Raw genomic sequence first — 22,509 nt, 5'->3', positions numbered from 1 at the left:
GCTCCATTTGTAAAATAAAGGCTCTTGCGTTAGAAAGAAGCTGTTTTAGAAATTTTTCTATTAAGCCCCTTAGGGTATAAATGGCCCCTGGGCTTACAAAATGGCCACTCACCTCGTGGTGGAAGGCTTGAATCCAAGATGGCCACTGACTACAGGAAACAGACTCCAAGATCGAAGAATCGCTCCTTAGGGTATACAGAGCCCCGAGCGAAATCAGCAAGGGAAAACGGAGCAACCAGCCACACGATCAGCTGACTTGTGCTCTTATCAGTTTGCCAATTGTTTTGCCGATCGCTCCAAACCGCAGGCGTGGGGGAGGTCTACAGACGCTGCCCAGCTTGCCTGCACAGAGCTCTGTAACGCTGCTCCCAACGTTGCAGGAGAGAGAGCCCTGCTCTCCTGGAAGAGCAGCTGCCCTGGGAGCTGCTTGAAGCGAGGAAAAAAGTACTGAAGATCGCTGGTGAGTGCTCTCTAACAGAAACGTTTTCAGAGACACAGCTACTGACTGAAAGGAGCTGAGTCAAAAGCTGGGGTCTCTCCCGGGGGCTGGCTTTTATATCTTAGTACAGACTCAACTAAATGACGTCATTGGAAGGAGTCAACCCATCCTGGGTTCTCGATGCAGCATGGAGGAGAAAGCAAAATAAATTAAAGATGTAAGATAAGCAAAAGGAAATTTTAATTACTGTAAATCCAGTTTACTTAAACGCTTGAACCATTTTTTGCTTCCATCTCATCCATATATAGATTTCTCTACTACCTTTTCACAATTTCTCATCTTTTTCATTAATTTACCGAACTACGATTGTCTTTCCTTTCTTGCTTGATTTATTCTTCATCCATATCTTTGTTTTTCAACTGAATCCTTATCATTTTTTAAAACCACCTTAACATACTTTCATATTAACTCCATGTTAATAATGTATTCATTCTTAATTGTAATATTTTCTTTATCTCATACACTTTTTAATTAACCCATCTTCACAGCATTCAATGCACTTTTAAATATATCTTGATATAATAACTTTTCCAGTTACTCAGAAAGGTGATTGATTCCTTTCCTATAAATGTTTTCAAGTAGAAGCTAGATAGTTATATACCTACACAAATACACTACGTGCACTTAAGAAATGCTAAAATTAATGTTACATTTTCATATGTTACTGAATTATAATGAAATATTTTAAATATTCTTATTAAAAATTCCAGCTAAATCTTTAAATGCCAATTATGAATTTCACTTGTCCAGTTTTTTTCAGTCTATATATAGCATGGAAAATGTACATGACATTCCTTTTTAGTGTAACCATAATAAGTACTAATGAATATTATTTCATATGATTAAGTTGTAATTATTTGTTTAAAAATTGGCTGTATAGTGTGCAATAACATTCTTTTGCTATTCCTTTTTCCATATGTTTTTCATTTCCTTTAATCATCTTTTCATACATTAACAAGGAAATAAAAGAATTGAACAACATGTAAGTACACACTGTAAATAGACTGAAGCTCTATAAAAGCAATCTACTATTATTATACTGTAGTTGCTGTTGGGGAAAAAACTGACTGTAAACTACAGTTTTTCATGAAAGCTGTATGCATTATGTGGGCTTAATGGCCAAGAAGCCTTCCCCTCATACAGAGTCCTTTTACATTTTTTTTTTAACAAATGACCAGCAAAATAATGGCAAACAATAAGAGGTGTATCCAAAGATGCAATATAATTGGTGGAAATTTTTATCTGGGAGAATTTAGGTTTATGGTAACAGTGGGTCTTTATAATCTATGTCAAATTGCCAAAAAAGGCAAAATCTACCTACTGTAGTTCTATTCTGCTCACATGATTATTTATGATGCTAATTATGTCAGAGTAGATCAAAGGCCTACCAATATACCTGCTGTCCAATAAATGTTTGGCAAAACTTTGTTTTGTATGTTACAAAATCCTTATCTTCAGGCAAATACAGGAAGTCCTCACCTTACAACCACAATTGAGTCCAAAACTTTTGCTGTTAAGCAAGAAATTAAGTGAGTTTTGCCTAATTTTATGATCTTTATTGTCACAGTTGTTAGGTGAATCATCAAAGTTGTTAAATTAATAACAAAGTTGTTAGGTGAATTTGGCTTCCCCATTGACTTTGCTCATCAGAAGATCACAAAAGGTGATCACATGACCAAGAGATATTGCAACTATCATATAAATATGGACCAGCTGCCAAGCATCCGAATTTTGGTCACATGACCATGGGGATGGTGCAATTATTGTAAGTGTGAAAAACAGTCACTTTTTTCAGTACATCATAACTTTGAACGGTTACTTAAATGAACTATTGTAAGTTGAGGACTACTTGTATCACATTTTTATATTAAATACAAATAGCCAAAACGTAAACAGACAAGTTAATTAAGAAAGTGCTCTCAGTCTGTCATATATTATGAATAAAGCACAGAGACATGTTCCAGGCATTATGGGAGTGGCAACTGGAAAAACTAGCCCTGCCCAATACTGGGTACAGTGTGAAAAGCCAACTATCCAGAGGCATGTATATATTGTCAATACATGTTTTAAATATGTTGTCTGCTACTTGAGTCGATTTTTGTGCCAGAATTCAACTGAAGTCAAATTTCTCCATGTTGTACGTTACTTCAAAGTCATAAATGGCAAATCAACATACTGTATATGCAACTGTCTGGTATACCAGCTTCATCTGCAATGGAATGGATTCATTTCTTATTTAACGTCCATCTGAATGGTTTATGTCAGTTCTTAAATGAAACAGAAAAATCATGGAAAGGAATATTGACACATTGTGTATCAAATATGGGGAATGAATACAATGCAGTTATAAACTTACAGGCATCACTTTAATTGTAAGCAATTTTACTAAAGTATGTGGAATGGGTTTATATACTATATGTATCTTCTAGCTGGTGGGTTAATAGATTGGAGGCAGCTGAGGTTTATGGATGTGATTTATTTATCAAATGGTTATTCAATTTGTCCTTGACTTACAATTGTTTTACGCCCATTCATACCCAGCAACTCCTGGGAATGAATACTTTATGGCTGTAAATCAGTGATTGTATTCAATTTTTTTTTTTACTACCGGTTCTGTGGGCGTGGCTTGGTGAGCATGGTAGGGAAAGGATACTGTAAAGTCCCCATTTCCACCCCACTCCAGGAGAGTGGATATACTGTAAAATCCCCATTCCCTCCCGACCCCACTAACCTGCTTTCCAGCTTTGTTCTCCTGTGCAAGGCAACAAAAGAAGACAACAAGGACTTCCGGTTTGAGCCTCTTCGCGGACAGACCGAAACCGCGATCGTGCACGGTTTCAATCCATGCTCACCGCTGGAGCGCTCCGAGCCAGCTGGTTATGGGGCTAAGCCACCCCGTAGAGGTGGTGAAGAGGGGGGAGATTGCCAGCAGGGTTGAGGAGATTATTTAATGTTTTATAAAATATAAGGGAAGAGAAACAGGGGAAAAAATTAATTACGGAAAGCTTATAAGTGTTCCCAAGGAAGTATGATATTTAATTGAAAAGTAATGTTAAAGATGTTAAGACTTTAATGAATATTAATGATAGAATTGAATTGGAATGGAATGAGTGTTTTACTTACATATATTTATAATCACTTTTTAAAAATATAGTGTGTATTTTGAGAATGTACCAAGCAGAATTTGATTGGAAGTTATGTATTATATTGAATGTTATAACCTCAAGATATATATTGAACCTTAAATAAGAGTTGAATGGATAAAATTAAAAGATATAAAGGTGTCATACTCCAATTAGTAACTACAGGAGAAAATTTGTTTAATGAGAAAAGAAAATATGACAGACAAAAGTACAAATGTAATGATTTGAATTGAGATGAAATAATTAAAATAAAATTGAGAAAATTAAGAGAGGAGAAAAACTATGTAGAAAATGTAAAACAGTAATAAGATATGGAATAGAACATAAAAGTGAGCATGAAATTGAGTTTGTGTCTGTATGAAGAAGTGTAACCCGGGACCATGCTATTTTCAAAAAAAGATGTTTTATTTGTATCATGGGTTTTTTTTGTGAAAACCCAAATAAAATTTTCAAAAAAAAGAAAAAAAAGAAGACCCAACAAATCAGCTGGAACTCTGATCAGCTGGGACTTGGGAGGCAGCGAATAGATGGGGGTGGTATTTACCGGTTCTCTGAGCTACTCAAAATTTCTGCTACCAGTTCTCCAGAACCTGTCAGAACTGGCTGAATACCTACCACCTTTATATGTAAATAACTTCTGGCTGCTGTAAAACAACATGCTGTCTGCCTTTAGTCACATGACCACATTTTGAGTGCTTGGCATCCTATTTGCATTTATTAAAGGTTGTCAAGTGTCCTTTGATCATGTGATCACCTTTGCAGTCTTCTTTTCTGGCTTCCCCAGAAAGTCCACAGGGAAGCTGGCAGGAATGGTTCCAAGTGGAAGGGACACTGGATTTGAGGTCTATTCCCCCAGTGCGCTGAGGTATTTTCCCTCCCCTCTGTGTAGGGGGGAACATCCTGTCACATGATGAGGAAGGGACCTCAAACCTGGTGAAAATACTAGCGAACAACAGCATTTTGAGCCTTCCAGAATGCTCAGATTTGCTATCATTTTCCCTTCTGGAGAAAATCATTGATTTTGCTTTTCTGGAAATCTGGACAAACAGACCACAAATCTGGCAAAAACACTAACAAACGCCAATATTTTGGAAGACTCAAAGCATTGCATTTACCAGTCTTTTCCCCTCAAAAATGCCAGTATTCTAAACATTTCAGAATGATGGCATTTGTTAGTGTCCTAAGACTCCAAAGTTGGTGAAAATGCTAGCAAATGCTATCGTTCTCATGACTATTCTTCCTGGTGGGCAGATAGAGGGTCCAGGCCTCCTGAGTATGATGCCCCACCACACCCAGAAGGCCCAGACCCTCTCCTAGCACTCCACTTAACAACTACAATGAGAGAACTGGGATTGCAGTCCTTAAGAGAAGTAGTCACATGACATATTTCTTAACTGCCACTTTGCTCAATGACTGGTATTTTGGGCCCAATTATGGTCATAACTGGAGTTTGTGAGGACTCCATCTGTGTCATTGGAATAATGGCATTACTGTTCTTTTATACAAAGAGAAAGGTAATTATAATGTGCCTGGCAAAATGTTTGGAAGAATTCTTGTTGAGGGAGTATAGATTCTAGAAGATGGCAGTGAGCAAAATTGTAGTAGTAGAAACAATCTATATAGTAGAAGTACATGCAACCAGATTTTTATTCTTCAGCAGATCATTTATTTAAAAGAAAGTTTCCTGAAAGTTTAGAAAAAGAGCATACTAATGAATGGGCTTGAATTAGGTAAAAATGTTGAAAGTTGATTATTTAATGTTATAACATCCGTATATAACAAAAGCAAAGCATGAATAAAAATAATTATTAATTACTAATTCAACATCAAGCAGAGAGAAAGATAAGGGATACATGATTGTTTATTCAACTGTAAACTCAACTGTTTAATACGTTTAAGGATAAATGCATACAAATGTATTAAAACATATGTGAAAATGGTATGCTTATGCTGATATTAGAGGTGTTGGTTTGTAGGTGTTGATAGGTGAATGTCTATGAATTTCTATATGCAAACAATGCCATGATGTTGGTTGAAAATCCAAATGATTTGCAATGGATATTAAATTCAATAAAGCAATGAGTATGGATCTGAAAATGCATTATAAATCAATGTAATTCTGTTTAATATGGCAAATGAAGTGAATAATTGAAAATCATACATAAATGGTATAAAATTAGTCCAAGTAGATAAGTTTGAATATTTTCAAGAGAAAATTAATGAAGTAGATCAAATGCAAGTAGAATCACAGTATGTGACATGATACATTACGAGGAACAAATGTTTGATGAAAGAAGCAAAATGGCTATACAGGTGAAACTCAAAAAATTAGAATATCATGCAAAAATTCATTTATTTCAGTAATACAACTTAAAAGGTGAAACTAATATATGAGATAGACTCATTACATGCAACGCAAGGTAGTTCAAGCCGTGATTTGTCATAATTGTGATGATTATGGCTTACAGCTCATGAAAAACCCAAATCCACGATCTCAGAAAATTAGAATATTACATGCAATCCATAAAAAAAGGATTGTACATCGAACAATATCAGACCTCTGAAAAGTATAAGCATGCATATGTACTCAGTACTTGGTTTGGGCCCCTTTTGCAGCAATTACTGCCTCAATGTGGCGTGGCATGGAAGCTATCAGCCTGTGGCACTGCTGTGGTGTTATGGAAGACCAGGATGCTTCAACAGCGGCCTTCAGCTCTTCTGCATTGTTCAGTCTCATGTCTCTCATTTTTCTCTTGGCAATGCCCCATAGATTCTCTATGGGGTTCAGGTCAGGCGAGTTTGCTGGCCAATTAAGCACAGTAATCCCACGGTCATTGAACCAGGTTTTGATGCTTTTGGCAGTGTGGGCAGGTGCCCAGACCTGCTGGAAAATGAATTCAGCATCCCTATAAAGCTTGTCTGCGGAAGGAAGCATGAAGTGCTCCAAAATCTCCTGGTAGACGGCTGCTGTCAGTGTGTGCTCCCTTCAAGATCCAAGAAAGAAATACTCAGACTCCATGGGTTAGAGCAAAGTTATCCTTTTACTGGAAATCAAAGTGGAAGCTACAGATTTAATTCCGAATCTGAGGAATTGGCGCGCAGATCACATATACAAAGGAATGGAATTGTTCCCACCCCCCAAAGTCCAAATGACTCTTCCAATTAAAAGTTCTGAATATGATCATGTGGCCATCTTCAGGTGGTGATGAGGCCTCTGTCCGTTGACCTTGACATATTTTGATAAAACTTCGCAGGTGCGCAAAGGAGATAGAAGGTAGCCAAGAAATGGAAAGTTAAAGACAAGAATTCATACACCCCCTCCCCTTGCTACCCACAGCAAAGGAATGCAAAACACCTCCAGCTCTCTTCCCCTCCAAGTTCCCCCTCCCCCCGTTGCTAATGACAGCCGAAAGAAATAGTATAGCATAGCAGCAGAGAAGATGCAATAGATAGGATGCAGAAGATATAAGATGTGGAAGATATCTTGAGGCTGACAGCTGCATTGACCCTGGACTTAATGAAGTACAGTGGACCAACACCAGCAGATGACATGGCTCCCCAAATCAACACAGACTGTGGAAACTTCACATTGGACTTCAAGTATCTTGCAGTGTGTGCCTCTCCATTCTTCCTCCAGACTATGGGTCCTTGGTTTCCAAATGAAATGCAAAAGTTGCTCTCATCAGAAAGGAGGACTTTGGACCACTGAGCAACAGACCAGGTCTGTTTTTCCTTAGCCCAGGTAAGACGCTTCTGATGTTGTTTGTTGTTCAGGAGCGGCTTGACAAGAGGAATACGACATTTGAAGCCCATGTCCAGGATGGTGGCTCTTAATGCACTGTGGTGGCTCTTGATGCACTGACTCCAGCCTCAGTCCACTCCTTGTAAAAGTCCCCAACACTTTTGAATGACCTTTTCCTGACACTCCTGTCCAGGCTGCGGTCATCCCTGCTGCTTGTGCACCTTTTTCTTCCACACTTTTCCCTTCCACATAACTTTCTATTAATGTGCTTTGATACGGCACTTTGGGAACATCCAACTTCTTTTGCAATTACCTTTTGAGGCTTTCCCTCCTTATGGAGGGTGTCAATGATGGTTTTCTGCACAACTGTCAGGTCAGCAGTCTTTCCCATGATTGTAATTCCTACTGAACCAGATTGAGAGACCATTTAAAGGCTCAGGAACTCTTTGCAGGTGTTATGGTTAATTAGCTGATTAGAGTGGGACACTTTGAGCCTAGAATTTGAACCTTTTCACAATATTCTAATTCTCCTTAGAGCTGCTCGGAGCATCCAGAGAGTGGGTGGTGCTTCAGTCTTCTGCTGTTGTAGGCTGAGCTAATTCTTGAGGAACGCTACTCCTGCCATCACGTGACTCCATTGGAGCGTTCCCCCAGTTTATGCTCATCCTCTAGCAGAGTAGGCAGTGTTTTTTCTCCTCTCTTGGCCGTCTCAAGACCACAGTATTTGGATTGTTTCTCAGGTTGTACTCATTTTATTGTGATTCCTTAGCCCTGCGCAGTAGGTTGTTGGGATTCCAAATTCCCCTGGGAGCCTTTAGCCCCAGGGGGGGCCAGGGGGAAGACTAGCCAGCTTTCCAGGCTACCCCCCCACCCTTGCCTCATTGCCTTCTGCCGGTTTTTTCTCTGTTGATTTATTAACCGCATCGTTTCGTTCCGTTCTTTTGCTTCTCTGTCGAAGGTGCTGCTTCTCCTTTGCTTGCCTTCCCCCTGGGGACCTTGCATTACTTGGAGAGCTGTTTCTTGCCGCTGCTGGAGCCCTGTAAGCCCACGTAACAGCGGACGCCATTTTAGGCGCTGCCTCGTGGCCGGGCGCCATTTTGTTTTTGTTTTGCTTATCTTTCCAATCGCTGCAGCGCGCTCGGAATCAGGCAGCAGGACCGGCTGGCCTGCTCAGATTCCGATTAACTGAGATATTGCCTGGTTCTTTGTTGGAGGCCAGTTTCTCTGCCTCCCTTGTTGGCTTCTTCCGCGGCCTGCCTTAGCTGGCGCGGCTTGACTCTCACCACTCCCGCCCGGTTCTGCCTGGAAAGGTAGTCTGGTTAGGCCCAGCTTTCGCCTTAGGGCCTGGGGCGTTCCTTGGTCGTCTGGACCAGCTTCCTCTGCTTCCTCTAATAAGAAGGGGGGGCGCAAAAGATTTCCAAGGGCTCCTGGCCTTGTTGTAGGTCGACCCCTAGGCGCGCCAACCACCACATATTGGTCCTTTTTCTTACTCAATTATCAAAAAATGGCAGAAGGCAATCCTCCTACAGGCTCTTCCTTGAAGGCCAAATCAAAGACCCACTATCTGCGCAGGCAGACTAAGGAGCCCTCCAAAGCCTCCCAGAGGGACGCCTTAAGACGCCATAAGGCGCTCGAAAAAGAGATCGATAAACGCACCAGGCAGGCAGGCTGTGCCTCCCATACTACCTCCTTCTACCTCTTCTCAACCCCCTTCTCCTGTAGTCCATTCCTCCTTATCCAGGTGCAGCTCGCCCTCTCAGGGTCACCAGGCTCCTGGAACACCGGCCAGACGAACTCCAGAGGCTACCTTCACACCCACGGCCGCTGGCCTACGCCAGGAAGAACCTCTCATTCAAGTGGCTCCGGAGCAACTGAGATCCTGGATGGAGCAGGCTATCCGCCAAGGGATTGCGGAAGGGTTCCAACAGATGGGCAGGCCTGGTCTACCTCTGCTGGCCACCGAATCCGAGTCTCATTCAGTAAGATCACTCCCACTCAGATCGGAACTGCCACAGGATCAGGTACCCCATCAGGGGGAAGGTTCCCCCTCAGTAAGGGAGGAGGAGGAGGAGGCGGTAGGGGAACTAGATCCTTTCAGGGAGGAGGAGGAGGACTTTGATTTGGGGTCCCTACAATACAATGAACTCCCTTATGACATAGAACCATCAGAGGCAGAAATGTCAGAGGATGAGGGTCTGGCTCCCGACCAACCCGCCTTTGTGGGGCTTTTTAAGCCCCAACTATTCAAATCCCTCCTGTTCAAGGCCAGAAACATTTCGGGTCTAAAGACTCAGATCCCCTCTGAACCCCCTCCTCTCACGCCAAAAGGTCCAGAGGATTCCATTTTTCAACAGCCTGTCGTGGAAGCCGAGGTCATACCAACCCCCCCATCTTCCTTGACCTGGTGTCCAAACAACTAGCCTCTTCGGCGGCCCCTCCCGCCCCCTCGGCTCATGATAAAAAATTCTTTAACCTAGACCCAGAGCTTTCCAACCTATTGGGTACTCCGGAGGTTGATGAGCCCATCGTGGGCCTGGCCTCTTCCTCCACCCTCAGCGACCCCCTAGAGGCCCTGAGACCGGAGGAGAAACGATCGGAACTGGCCTTACGCCATGCCCACCAGTCAGATGCTTGGGCAATCAGATCGGCCACGGCCGCCTCCTTCTTCATCAGGTCATCCATTCGCTGGCTTCGCCAGCTTAAGCAACATGTCCCAGCCTCCAATGTCCGGGCTCATCAGGACATAGCCAAGATTACGGCCACGGCCGAGTTCTCGGCAGACGCTACCTATCACTCGGTCAAATTTTCCACCAGGACCATTTCCTCCCATGTCTCTGCCCGCCGTCTGCTCTGGCTAAGACACTGGCAGGCAGACCTCAAGAACAAGGTTAAATTGGCTTCCACTCCCCTCATGGGAACCAAATTGTTTGGACCATCCCTGGATCCCCTTTTAGTAGAAGGAAGGAACAAGAAAAAATTCCTTCCATCCCTCACCCGCAAGTCGGAGCCAAGATCCCTGCAGCCCTTTCGGAGAGCTCCCTTTCGCCCCTTTTTCCAGACCCCCCTTCCCAGGTACCAAAGGCCCCCTCGGGTCAGCCTCAGGACAGGACCGACTCCTCTGACAGGCATAGGAGGGGCGGGGGCTTCAAAAGGCCCTTTCGGGGCGCGGGCAACAGGCCGTTCAGGTGCTCCAGATAAGCCACCAGATTTGATTCCCATTGGCGGGCGTCTCAAGACCTTCGCCAACCAGTGGGACTCCTCAACCTCCGACCGCCTGGGTTAGGGACACTATCAGGTTTGGCCTTGCCCTCGAATTTCAATCTCCCCCGAATTTTTCATGCCATGCCCCCTATCCAAGGACTACACCAAGCGCAGCCTCATGGACTCAGCAATTCAGCACCTACTTGATATACAGGCCATTCAACCCATTCCTCCGTCTCAAAGAGGACAGGGATTTTACTCCCACTTATTTGTGGTACCCAAACACTCGGGGGGATGGAGAGCGATTTTGGATTTTGGATTTAAAGCGGCCATCTCGTATACCGCAAGTTCAAAATGAACACGCTGCAATCCATCCTACTGGGTGTTAGGCAGGTAGACTGGTTGTCATCCATTGACCTCTCCGAGGCATATCTACACATCCCAATCCGACCCTCCCATTACAAATTTCTCCGTTTCTGCTACAATAACCTCCACTTCCAATACGTGGCTCTCCCATTCGGGTTGGCCTCAGCACCCAGAACTTTCACCAAGGTCCTGGCCGCTTTAGCTGCTCACCTCAGAACCCTCCCGGTGCGCATCCACTGCTACTTGGACGATATTCTCATCCTTTCCACTTCCAGGGAACAGGCAATGAGGGATACCCAAACCACCCTATCCTCTCTCCAAGATCACGGGTTCCTCATCAATTGGAAAAAAAGTCAATTATCTCCCTCCACCAGGTTAACCCACCTGGGGACGGTGATCGACACGGTGAAGGGAAAGGTGTTTCTATCGGAAGAGAGAATGCTCAGTATCCAAAAATCTGTAACAAGTATCAGACGCCTTAAGAGGGTTTCCCTTCTGGAACTATCCCAGTTACTGGGTAAAATGATATCTTGTCTTTCCATTATTCCCTGGGCCCGTTTCACTCCAGATGCCTCCAGTGGTTCCTGCTCCCGTACTAAAGATCCGGATCAAGCAACTCGAAGTGCAAGGTCAGGGTTTCACCAAAGGTGCTCACCTCCCTCCTTTGGTGGAGCAGGGCGTCTATCAACAAGGGCTGCCCCCTCAAGGAGCCCCCACGAGTCACCGTCACCACAGACGCCAGTCTGTCCGGATGGGGAGATCATCTCCAGTCCCTTACAGCTCAGGGCAGATGGTCAGCCACGGAGAAGCTATGCAACATAAACTGGTTGGAGCTTCGCGCCGTCCATCTGGCCCTCCGCTCCTTCCTCCCCCAGGTACGCGGCTGCCACGTTCTCATCCTCACCGACATCACGGCCAAAGCCCACATCAACAAGCAGGGGGCACTCAATCATTCCGCCTAATGAGGGAGGCTGAGCGCCTCTGTCGGTGGGCGGAGTCTCACCTTCTTTCTCTCAGGGCGGACCACATCTCGGGCACCTCCAACACCCGAGCAGACTGGTTGAGCAGGGCCACCATAGACCAGTCGGAGTGGCGCCTCCACCCAGCTCTATTCAGGGAGGCGACATCCATTTTCGGTCCACTAGTGGTGGACCTGTTTGCCTCCCCCCTCAATACCCACCTTCCAAGGTTCATTTCAAGATTCCCAACCCCAGGGGCGGAGGACCACAATGCTCTTTGGTGTCCATGGCCCACGGGCCTCCTTTATGCCTTCCCTCCCCTGGCGCTGGTGCCCTTAATCCTTCAGAAGGTTCTTCAAGAGAGGGCGGAGCTGATTCTGGTAGCACCTTATTGGCCCCGTCGTCCTTGGTTCGCGGACCTCCGCAGCCTATCAGTAGACCCCCCTGGAGGATCCCAGCAGACAGAATCTCCCTGTCCCAAGGTCCCCTCCTCCACCCGAACCCCCAATGGCTTCAACTAGCCATCTGGAGGTTGAGCAGGAACGTTTGAAGAGGGAAAACCTCTCTAACAAAGTCATCGATACCATTTTAGCAGCCAGGCGACCCTCAACTACATGGATTTACGACGCCACCTGGACCATTTTTCGCAAATGGTGTGTCAAGCTTCTTATTGACCCAACTAACCCCTCCATTGCCCAAGTGCTCGACTTTCTTCAGGAGGGTCTCAGTAAGGGACTGTCCCCCAACACGCTAAGACGGCAGGTAGCTGCCTTGTCTACAGTCATCTCCGGTGGAGAAGGCAGTTCCCTCTCTCACCATCCCCGTATTCGAGCTTTCTGAAGGGGGCCACAAATTTGCGTCCCCTGGCCCTTCACCGGTATCCAACCTGGGACCTCAACAGGGTCCTTACCTCCCTCACAAAGTCACCCTTCGAACCCTTAAGAGCAGTTTCACTTCAGTTCCTATCCTATAAAGTAGTTTTCCTGGTAGCGATCACTTCAGCCCGTAGGATATCAGAGATCGCTGCACTGTCTGTCAGAAAGGACCTTTGCGTCTTCTACCCCGACCGGGTGGTCCTCCGGCTTGACCCTTCCTTCTTGCCCAAGATTAATTCGGTCTTCCATAGGGCTCAAGAACTTATCCTCCCCAACTTTTGCCCCAGGCCAACCCATGAAAGGGACAGACTCTGGCACACTCTGGACGTCAGACATGCCTTGCGGATTTATATTAAACGTACTGAGACCTTCCGTAAGTCTGAGGCCCTGTTTGCATCTTTCCTACCAAAGTCACAGGGGCTCAAGGCTCCTCCAACCACCATAGGTCGTTGGATAAGGGCGGCCATCGCCAAAGTATATCAGGCTCAGGCTCTCCAGGTGCCCAGGGGTATCACGGCTCACTCCACTAGGAGCGCGGCTACGTCAGCTGCCTGGGCTACCCAGGCTCCAATAATCGACATTTGCCGGGCAGCGACATGGGCTTCCCCGTCACCTTTTATTAGGCATTACAGAATTGACAGATATGCCTCAGCTGAGGCTTCCTTCGGTAGGAGGGTTCTTCAGAGGGTTCTCCCGGAACACGAGGGGACTGCAGACCAGACGGCGCCCCTCCCGTAGGACAGGCCCAGCTTTGGTATGTCCCATTCTCTGGATGCTCCGAGCAGCTCTAAGGAGAATGGGCGTTGGTTCTTACCTGACACGCCATTTCTCTTCGAGCTGCGAGGAGCATCCAGCCCCTCCCTTTTCTTTCACCGTCTGGTGGGGTCTTGTTTCGGCCAATGAACCTTAAGTCTAGTCAGATGAGAGCAAGAATTCCTGTTTCCTCTCGTCTTCGCATAAACTGGGGGAACGCTCCAATGGAGTCACGTGACGGAAGTAGGAGCGTTCCTCAAGAATTAGCTCAGCCTACAACAGCAGAAGACTGAAGCACCACCCACTCTCTGGATGCTCCTCGCAGCTCGAAGAGAAATGGCGTGTCAGGTAAGAACCAACGCCCATTTTCTGAGATTGTGGATTTGGGGTTTTCATGAGCTGTAAGCCATCTTCATCTCAATTATGACACATCACAGCTTGAACTGTCTTGTTTTGCATGTAATGAGTCTATCTCATATATTAGATTCACCTTTTGAGTTGCATTACTGAAATAAATGAACTTTTGCATGATATTCTAATTTTTCGAGTTTCACCTGTATATAAACATGTTATTCTATGTATTCACTTGTAAAAGTTGGATATATTGGGAGACTATTGGGAACTGAATGATTTCAAAGTGTATGTGGTAACAGGAGAGGGTCATAAAGGAATGTTAAAAAGGGAATGACTAGTATAAAAAATAAGTACTGCTACTTTGGTCATACAGACAGAATAGTACAAACGAATTGTATGAGGAATACATGGATTGAAACAAAGGGAAAGTTTTGCTAAGTTAGAATTAATAGATTGGGTGAAACCAGGCTCAATAGCAGTAACTGTGAGAAGGATCTTGGAGTCTTAGTGGACAACCAGCTAAATATGAGCTAGCAGTGTGCAGCAGCAGCCAAAAAAGCTAATGCAACCCTAAGTTGCATTAACAGAGATCGAGATCAAGTGAGGTACATACAATTGAGATCAAGTGAGGTACTAATACCACTCTATAAAGCCTTAGTAAGACCACACCTAGAGTAGTATCTAGTTTTGGTCCACCACATATAAAAAAATGTTGAGACTCTAGAAAAAGTACAGAGAAGAGCAATCGAGATGATTAGGGGACTGGAGACTAAAACATAATGGAGAACAGTTACAGGAACTGGGCTTGGCTAGTCTAGTAAAGAGAAAGGACCAGGGAAGACATGATAGCAGTCTTCCAATGTTCGAGGGGCTTCCACAGAGAGGAAGGGGTCAAGCTATTTTCTAAAGCACCTGTAGGCCAGACAAGGAAGAATGGATGGAAACTGAACAAGGAGAGATTTAACCTGGAAATAAGGAGAAACTTTCTCACAGTGAGAACAATCAACCAATGGAACAGCTTGCCCTCGGAAGTTGTGGGAGCGCCATCACTTGAGACTTTCAAGAAGAGATTGGACTGCCATCTGTCAGAAATGGTGTAGGGTCTCCCGCTTGGGGGGGTGTTGCACTACATGACCTATAAGGTTCCTTCCATTCTGATTATCTGTTATCTATTAATGTGTTTTTTTAAGAGGTGAAAAGTTTGAAAAACAAGGACTGAAAGCTATGCAAATATATAGTGAACTGGGTGAGTTTAAAATAATAGTTTTATTCCTCTCTTTTTTTCCTGCTTTTAATTTATTTTACTTATTATTCTAACTCTTTTTGTGCTTTTTGTAATACTGCTCACTCTGAAATGGAAGATGTATATGTAATATATATGTATTCCGTTACGTATTCATTGTTTCCCATATGGGGAGGCAAAGGATGTTTAAATTACAAATTAATCACTCCATGTTCTATCAAGTTTCAATTGAAGTTTCAGGATATTAATGACTCCCAACTCTAATAATAAGTACACATATTCAGGAAACACAGCACATTGTTCATTTAATTTAGTTTTAATTTATTTCCCTGGCAATATTTTCTAAACACCAAAGAAAATTAACTTTTTTAAAAATGTTTTGTAAATATCATTTTGAGTAATTGAAGGAGTCTGGGTCAGCTCAAAAGGCTATTGTCTAATAATACCGTTTCCCTTTCTGCCACTTCTTTTTCAGAACATATTAGCATCTCTTCAGAACTGGAAAAATGTCATTTTAGCATCATGAAAATTGTATCCGCTAATTGTTTAGTCATTTGCAGATGTCTCCCTGTCACATATATATTTTTTCATTCCATTATTTTGCAACATTAAAAATGTAGTTTAAAATATAAGCCAAGATTCAACTAGTATTTAAAGACTTTTATTAGAATGTTGGCATCTAATTTAATGGAAGAACTGGACTGGGGTTCTCTGCAATCCAATACTTATTTTAATACATAAGTAATTCCACTGAATTCACTGTGTTTTATCTTTGGGTAAACTATTTATGGTATCGCTATCCAGGCCAAGCCCTTGTAAGCATTTTCAATATTTTTTTCATGTAAAAACTTTTAGTGAAATATATATGCAATGGCTAAAAATGCAATTTAATTCCCGCCACTATACATAAAGTACCAATCGTAGCATTGCACTGTATTATATTATGTAAAATTAAATTTTAGTTAAATTTTTAGATTTTCACCAATTCTCCAATTTTATTGATAATTCTTAAAATGGATCGTGGTGCTTTAAAATCCATAATGAAGAATGCAATACATTCTAAAAATGTAGAAATGTAAAAATGTAAAATTTCAGACCCCAGCTCATATTTTCACCATAAATATAATTATGGTCTTTAAAATAAAAGATAAAAATGCCCTTATGTTGATCTTCAATCCTGATGGACACAACATGCAGTTTTCTTGGCAATAACATGGAAATATATTCTCCAGAGATGGATTCTGATTCTGAAAAAATAACTTGAAGCCATCATATTCCTTGACAGTGTCCAATCCAATGTCTAACCCGGATGAGACCAGCAGATAAATTTGGCCAGATTTGCATTCCTGGCATTGCATTTAGTCACCTTATGACAAACACTGGCACGATTAAAATTCCTCACTATTTGTGTGACTGTCAGCTGCCGGCACGCTGTCAAAGGAAGCAAGCAAATTGGAAAAATTATTTGAGTTTGAGAGCCATGATTTTAAAACATTTTAAATAATTGAAATAATTGAAATCTAAGATGGTCTATAGTTTTGGTTATCATTCATAAACAAACAATGATTTTTCCTTTTAAGAATTTCTAAATGTCATTCTTCAGTAACCTCATAAGAATCAACACTGTACAGTATACATACAGGGATACCTTTAAATATCAAATTTCTAAAAAGGTCAATTGTCATTTGTCATATGTTGAGAAAACTGTTAGCAATTAGCAATTTAACACACAGCATGAAGAAATCAACAGTATAGCAGTTACATAAAGTGGCTGAAATCACTGTATCAAATAGACTTCTATTGTAACATTACTGCTAATTAACTGCAATAAGGCAATTAAATGCAGTCTCTGACCAAATTTCTTATTGAAATTAGGCATATTGGTCTTAGCCAAAAACTGAATTTCCAGATTTTTTTTTTACAATTTTCAAGAGTTATTTTTGGCATTATAATCCATCATAAATGTTAAGTAATTCATGGCTTTCTTCCCACTTGTTTTTCCAATTACCCTATCAAGTTCAGCAAGATTCACAACAATTTGGAATGTAAATTGTCCTAGCTCCCTCAAGTGGCAATGCTAATTTTTCAAAAATATTTGAAATAATGTTTTAAACAAATCATTTTTACTATTAATCAACATTACATGTCAACTGTCCCTAGAAGCTAGAAGCAGGATGGCTGGAGAAAGAGATGGAAATTATTACATAACAAACTTCAATCAAAGCACTACTTGTTTCTATTTTGAACCACTGAAATAGGAATTTTTGCAATAATTTACTATAAATATTTAAAGGATGGGGGGAGGAGACTTGGAACTAAAATACTTCAATATCTTCATCTGTTGATAAAGCCAATTAATATACAACACTGCCATATTTTTCTTGTACTGTGTAAGATCAGTAATTTGCTTAATAAAAGTCCAGCATATTCTAACAAGACTGGCAGTTACAGGGAGAAAACTGTGTATCAAAGACTAAAAATACTAAAAATAAAATAAAAATACTACAATACTAAAATACTACAATTTATTGCTAAGTTATAGATATTCATAAGTGGAGAACAAAGCAAATTACACAACTTAGTTAGGTGACAAGACAAAGGAGTTACTCAACAGGTCTAAAATACCTCTTAATTGAATTTTATTAACAGAATAAAGTTTTTCAGCCCTCTCCCGCTTCTATTCCAATTATTAGTTCTCAAGATATTCAAGAAACTGCATTGGAAGACAATACATAATAGATAATCCATTTTCAATTTATATGACACAATTTGCGTGGAGAATAGTTTCGCTATTCTTTATACTTTATGCTGAAAAACACTATATGAAGACCTCATGGGTCCCATGTCTCTTAAATATAACTTACTTTTAGCTTTCATTCTTAATTCACATTTACAAAATTATATGCAAAATACTGCCATGTAGAGAAAATAAATTTTGTTGGATAGTAAATTCTAAATCTCTGCTGTATGTGTTGGTGAGTATATCAAGCAATTAATATGCAAATTTCTTTGACAAATTTAAAACACAAGTAGTATGTGAAGGGTTGAAACCTCTTATTTTTATTGTAATTCTATAATCATATCAATGTAAATTGATCAACAAGGTAACAAATTCTGGCTATCTGAGCTAGGAATGAATGAGAAAATGTAAACTTTTATACTTGGAAATAACACAAGTTTGGCGTCTTATCTTTATTATATAATATTCCTGTTCTTAGCCAGTCATGCTCATCAGTATTTGCTTGCATTAACTAATTGACACAAGGATTGAAGCAACCATTGTTACTTTTTTTTTTAATTTGCCACCTCTATATATAACTTTCTCTTTGTTCTATAGTAGTGGTGGCTAACCTATTTTGGTTCCCGAAAATTGCTACACGCACTCCCGCTCGCCTGCCAGTGCCCAGAAGGCAATGCGTGCGATCCCATGCCCATGCGCATATGCGCCACGTATCTCTGCGCATGAGCGGACATCTTCCGCACACCCCTGCCCCCCGTACATATGCGCCAGATACCCAACAATCATCTGGGAGGCGGGAGGCGTACGCACATGCGTAGTGGGGCTCTTCCGGGTAACCTCTCACCTGCTGGTAGAAGTGGCTCTGTGTGCCACTTCCAGCATGCGTGCCATAGGTTCGCCATCAGGATCTATAGATTAAACAGCAGTTTAATAAAACTATTTTTATTCATTTCTCTGAACAACACAAAATTAACATGCAAAATTAAACTATACACTATTTAAAAACTCCTATAGTATTCTCTAGTATGTAAATATCAATGGATTTCTATCAAAACTAGTTAAAAATACACAAATTGGCCTTTAAATATTTGCTGCTGATTAATTCATATGGCATTTTATTTTATTACACAGAATAATACTGATACTCATTGCAGTATAATTTATGACAGTCCTAGAAGGACATCATTAACATCATTTTCAGAGATTTATTAGTGAGCAATCAAAGTCAAAACCTTGAAGGGTTCTTGTTTAGGCACTCAATTATATGACTTCTTTTATGTCACTAACCAGGAAGAGGCTTTGAAAACCATTCATTTATAAAATCAACTTGCCTGTTACTAGCAAAATCTAATAGTCAGATTTTCTACATTTTACAGAGCCAAACATTAACTTAAAAGTCATTTAGTAAATAAAAGGCAGGGGCTTAACTCCCCCTGGCATTAAATAATTCAGTAATTATATACCAAAACTAATTATAGAAATTTTAATTTATAAACACCATTACTGTTTAAAAGCAATACTAGAATACCTAAATTTTCACAGTATTCCCTTAAAAAAGACACCATAACTAGATATCAAGTCAGATGCAGGCTTCTGTGAAACTGGTAAATATTTGTACCAGTTGCAGTCAGTCTGAGATTATAAAGAAACTATAAACCTGAGTAAATGCAAGAGTCTTTCCACTGTTCTTGGTACTGAACAGAGTAATATTTAGAGGTATATTACATTATTCATATTTAATTCTACAGCGATATCAAGAATATTTATTGTATGAAGTATGAAGAGGTCATATCCATATTGCAATTTACTCCTTCTGCAATAATAATTCCCTTTAGTTAGTCCATAAATGGAACTAGAGATGACAGTAAGGTAATTCTTACTAGACATGGGATTTACAATAAAGCAAACATCATATCCAAAATTAAGAAGCTTTAAAACACTACCAATGGAACACCTATGCAGTTTCATGGAAAGGCAAGGGAATACTTAAAAGACTACAGAGCTTGCAGAATAACATGCAAACCATTTTTAAATTAAAAAAATTATGGTGGATGAGTACTGTAGACTTAGATATCAACATCTATGAGTAGTAACAGAATTCTACTCTAGGTAAAATTCTGCTCTGGAATCTGATACCATTCCATTATATGATCCAGGAGGCTCTCCATTTGCAATACTGTATTGTAGGAAATAAGACACCTCTGGAACAACTTATAAAGTTCATTTTAGAAAATCCTGTTCTATAAAAATTTATCCTTACTTGTACATGTATTCATGACAATGTGAAACACCATTGGAAAGTTTTTTAGATGTCTCATTCAAAAACAAAAGTTCCAGACTAAGGTTAAACTTGTAGATTCCATGAAATAAAATAGTTAAGAATAAATTTCATCTTCGCTTATAATGCCAGAGGACAGTTCATACTAGAACAAATGTCTGTCTGGACTATAGGGTTATAAGAGTAATTTTCCTTCTATAATAAGCCTGCTTGAATCATTACTGTTTTTTAAAAATGAAAAAGTTATATTCATCAAACCTTACAAACTGTTCCACACATCATCCTATGCCATAATTCACAGTGGTTAATTAACATTTAGCATGCTGTGTTAACCTATTATAACTTATTAAATAAACAATGGTTAAACAAAACATGGTTTAGGATAATTTCCAACCCAGACCAGTGATTTTTGAATGACACTAGCCATCCAAATTAAGGATTCTTAAACTTTTCTAAAGAATAATTGTAAAGTTTACTAGTATCAAACACCCTTTTCTTAATACCTTTTCATTAATTTGGTTATATTTGTAGTAATTTTCAATTTTTTCTCATTCTAGCCTTTGTTATATGAATACTAGTGAATACTGACAATACTAATACCAAAAATAATTTATTAAACTTGTACTTGTTTGACTGAAATATACATTTATTCTTATCTAATAGATTGAGACTTAAAGATCAAAACAGAGGCAAATCATGTTTCGGCTTCAGTGGTTTTGTTGCTATTATTAAAACATTAAAAGTAATAAACCTTTTCTATTTCTTTACAGTAAAATCTAAAGGCACTTTCAAGAGTCCAAATATATTCAAGTAAAAGCACTTATGATGTGAAATTTTGTTTCATGAAACAAACTTTGGTCCCTGTTATTCTTCAAGATAATACAACTGGTTGAAGAGGTATTGTTCCTTGTCCTATATTAATTGAAATATTTTACGGAAAAATATTCCAGAATACAAATAATTAAATATATAGGAATTGGGGAGAAAAGAAAAAAAATCAGCACTGGAAGGGATTCTGGAAGCTGCCTTTCTCCCATGAGCTGTTCAGAGCATCCAGTAGTGGGAGGTGCTTCAGTCTCTGCATGTCTAGGCTGGGCTTAATTTGTGGAACGCTCCTCCTCCTCCACGGGACTCCTCCCCAGCATTCCCCAGTTTTTGCTCAGCCTCGTGATAGATAGGCAGTGCTTGTGATTCTTCCTTGGCCGAAACAGGGAAAATTTCTTTTGTTGCCAGCAGGTTTGACAGTTAATCAGCTTGTCTTTAGCCTTCTATTCCATTCCGATTTCTCAAGTTGGCTCGCATTGTAGAGATCGCAGCCAGACAGGTCCGACTTAGGGAAGCGCCAATTCACGCCCCAAAGCGGCGGGAGGTTTTCGGCGCTGCTCCATGCCCCCTCCCTACAGCCGATATTTCGACCCCTGCCATTTCGACCAATTGCCGCAGCGTTTTCTTTTAATCAATCAGCGGCGTGACTTTTCGCTCCAAACTGAGTCGTATCGCTCTCCCCCCCCTCTGAATGCCATTTGGAGTGGAGGATTCAAACACTTAGTACCTTCCACCCTTCCCCGCCGCTTTGCTTCATAGAAAAAGCCATCGAAGGCTATTCATTTACAAGGTGGGAGTTTGCTGCTGAGGAGCGCGCCAAAAGATATTCTGGGAACCATTATACCCTTGTCTTGGTTTGTTCTTCATTCGAGGCTATTCTTACATTTAAATTGTTGGCTTAACCCTCACAGCCCAATCAACCCAGCGGCACAACAGCGAGCACCCAGGCCTGTGTCCGCCTGTGCAGGGAAGCTGTTGAAGGCCTCTACCCTTATCAATCTGGGCCTTTGGGCATTCGCAATTTGGCTGTTTGGCTTTGCTCTGCACGTAACATCGTGCCACTTAATTAACATTCTTATACTTATTATCATAGATATAATAATAATAATAATAATAATAATAATAATAATAATAATAATAATAATAATAATAATTTTCTCTTCAGTATATTTTAATTTCAATAAAATATTATTACTGAGATACGACTCATTTTAGATAAGTATTATTCAAAAAAAAACCAAACAAACAAGAGAAAAGGGAGCAATAAAACCATCATCAGGGCAACCGGTCTGAAAGAAATGTTGTATGGCTACTTGGAGAAAATACTTAAAAAGATTTGTTAAGCTTGGTAACAAGACAGCACCTAAATAAACACAGTATTAAGACTCACCAGTCAAACTATCAGCAACTATCTAGACCGGAATGTAGGAGACCATAAATCAGATACAGTACACCTTGTGCCTCATGAAGCTAAGGGAGGACAAAAGAGATCAAAGGCACTATAACTACAAATAAGTACAATTAGATATCA

At 40.9% G+C, this 22,509-nt stretch overlaps 1 protein-coding gene across 4 annotated transcripts in view; it reads right to left on the bottom strand.

The window, feature by feature from the left end:
* Positions 1-22,509, bottom strand: part of FKBP5 (FKBP prolyl isomerase 5) — a 61,996-nt gene that overhangs the window by 36,475 nt on the left and 3,012 nt on the right. The window contains exons 2-3 of one of the 4 annotated variants that reach the window (XM_087959919.1): positions 2,676-2,766; positions 113-615 (exon numbers count right to left, since the gene is read on the bottom strand). The exons of 2 other annotated variants lie outside the window; for them this stretch is intronic. The gene's annotated coding sequence lies outside the window, so the exon portion shown is untranslated. The remainder of the gene's footprint in view (positions 1-112; positions 616-2,675; positions 2,767-22,509) is intronic. One more of the 4 variants, XM_087959920.1, reaches the window with a different exon arrangement.

This window comes from Notechis scutatus, chromosome 3, assembly GCF_049901735.1.
Source record: "Notechis scutatus isolate UNSWTSFEM ecotype Mainland chromosome 3, rNotScu1.2, whole genome shotgun sequence".
Taxonomy (NCBI): domain Eukaryota; kingdom Metazoa; phylum Chordata; class Lepidosauria; order Squamata; family Elapidae; genus Notechis; species Notechis scutatus.
Note: the sequence above shows the minus strand (reverse complement) of the source record. Positions and strands in the feature narration are given on the sequence as shown.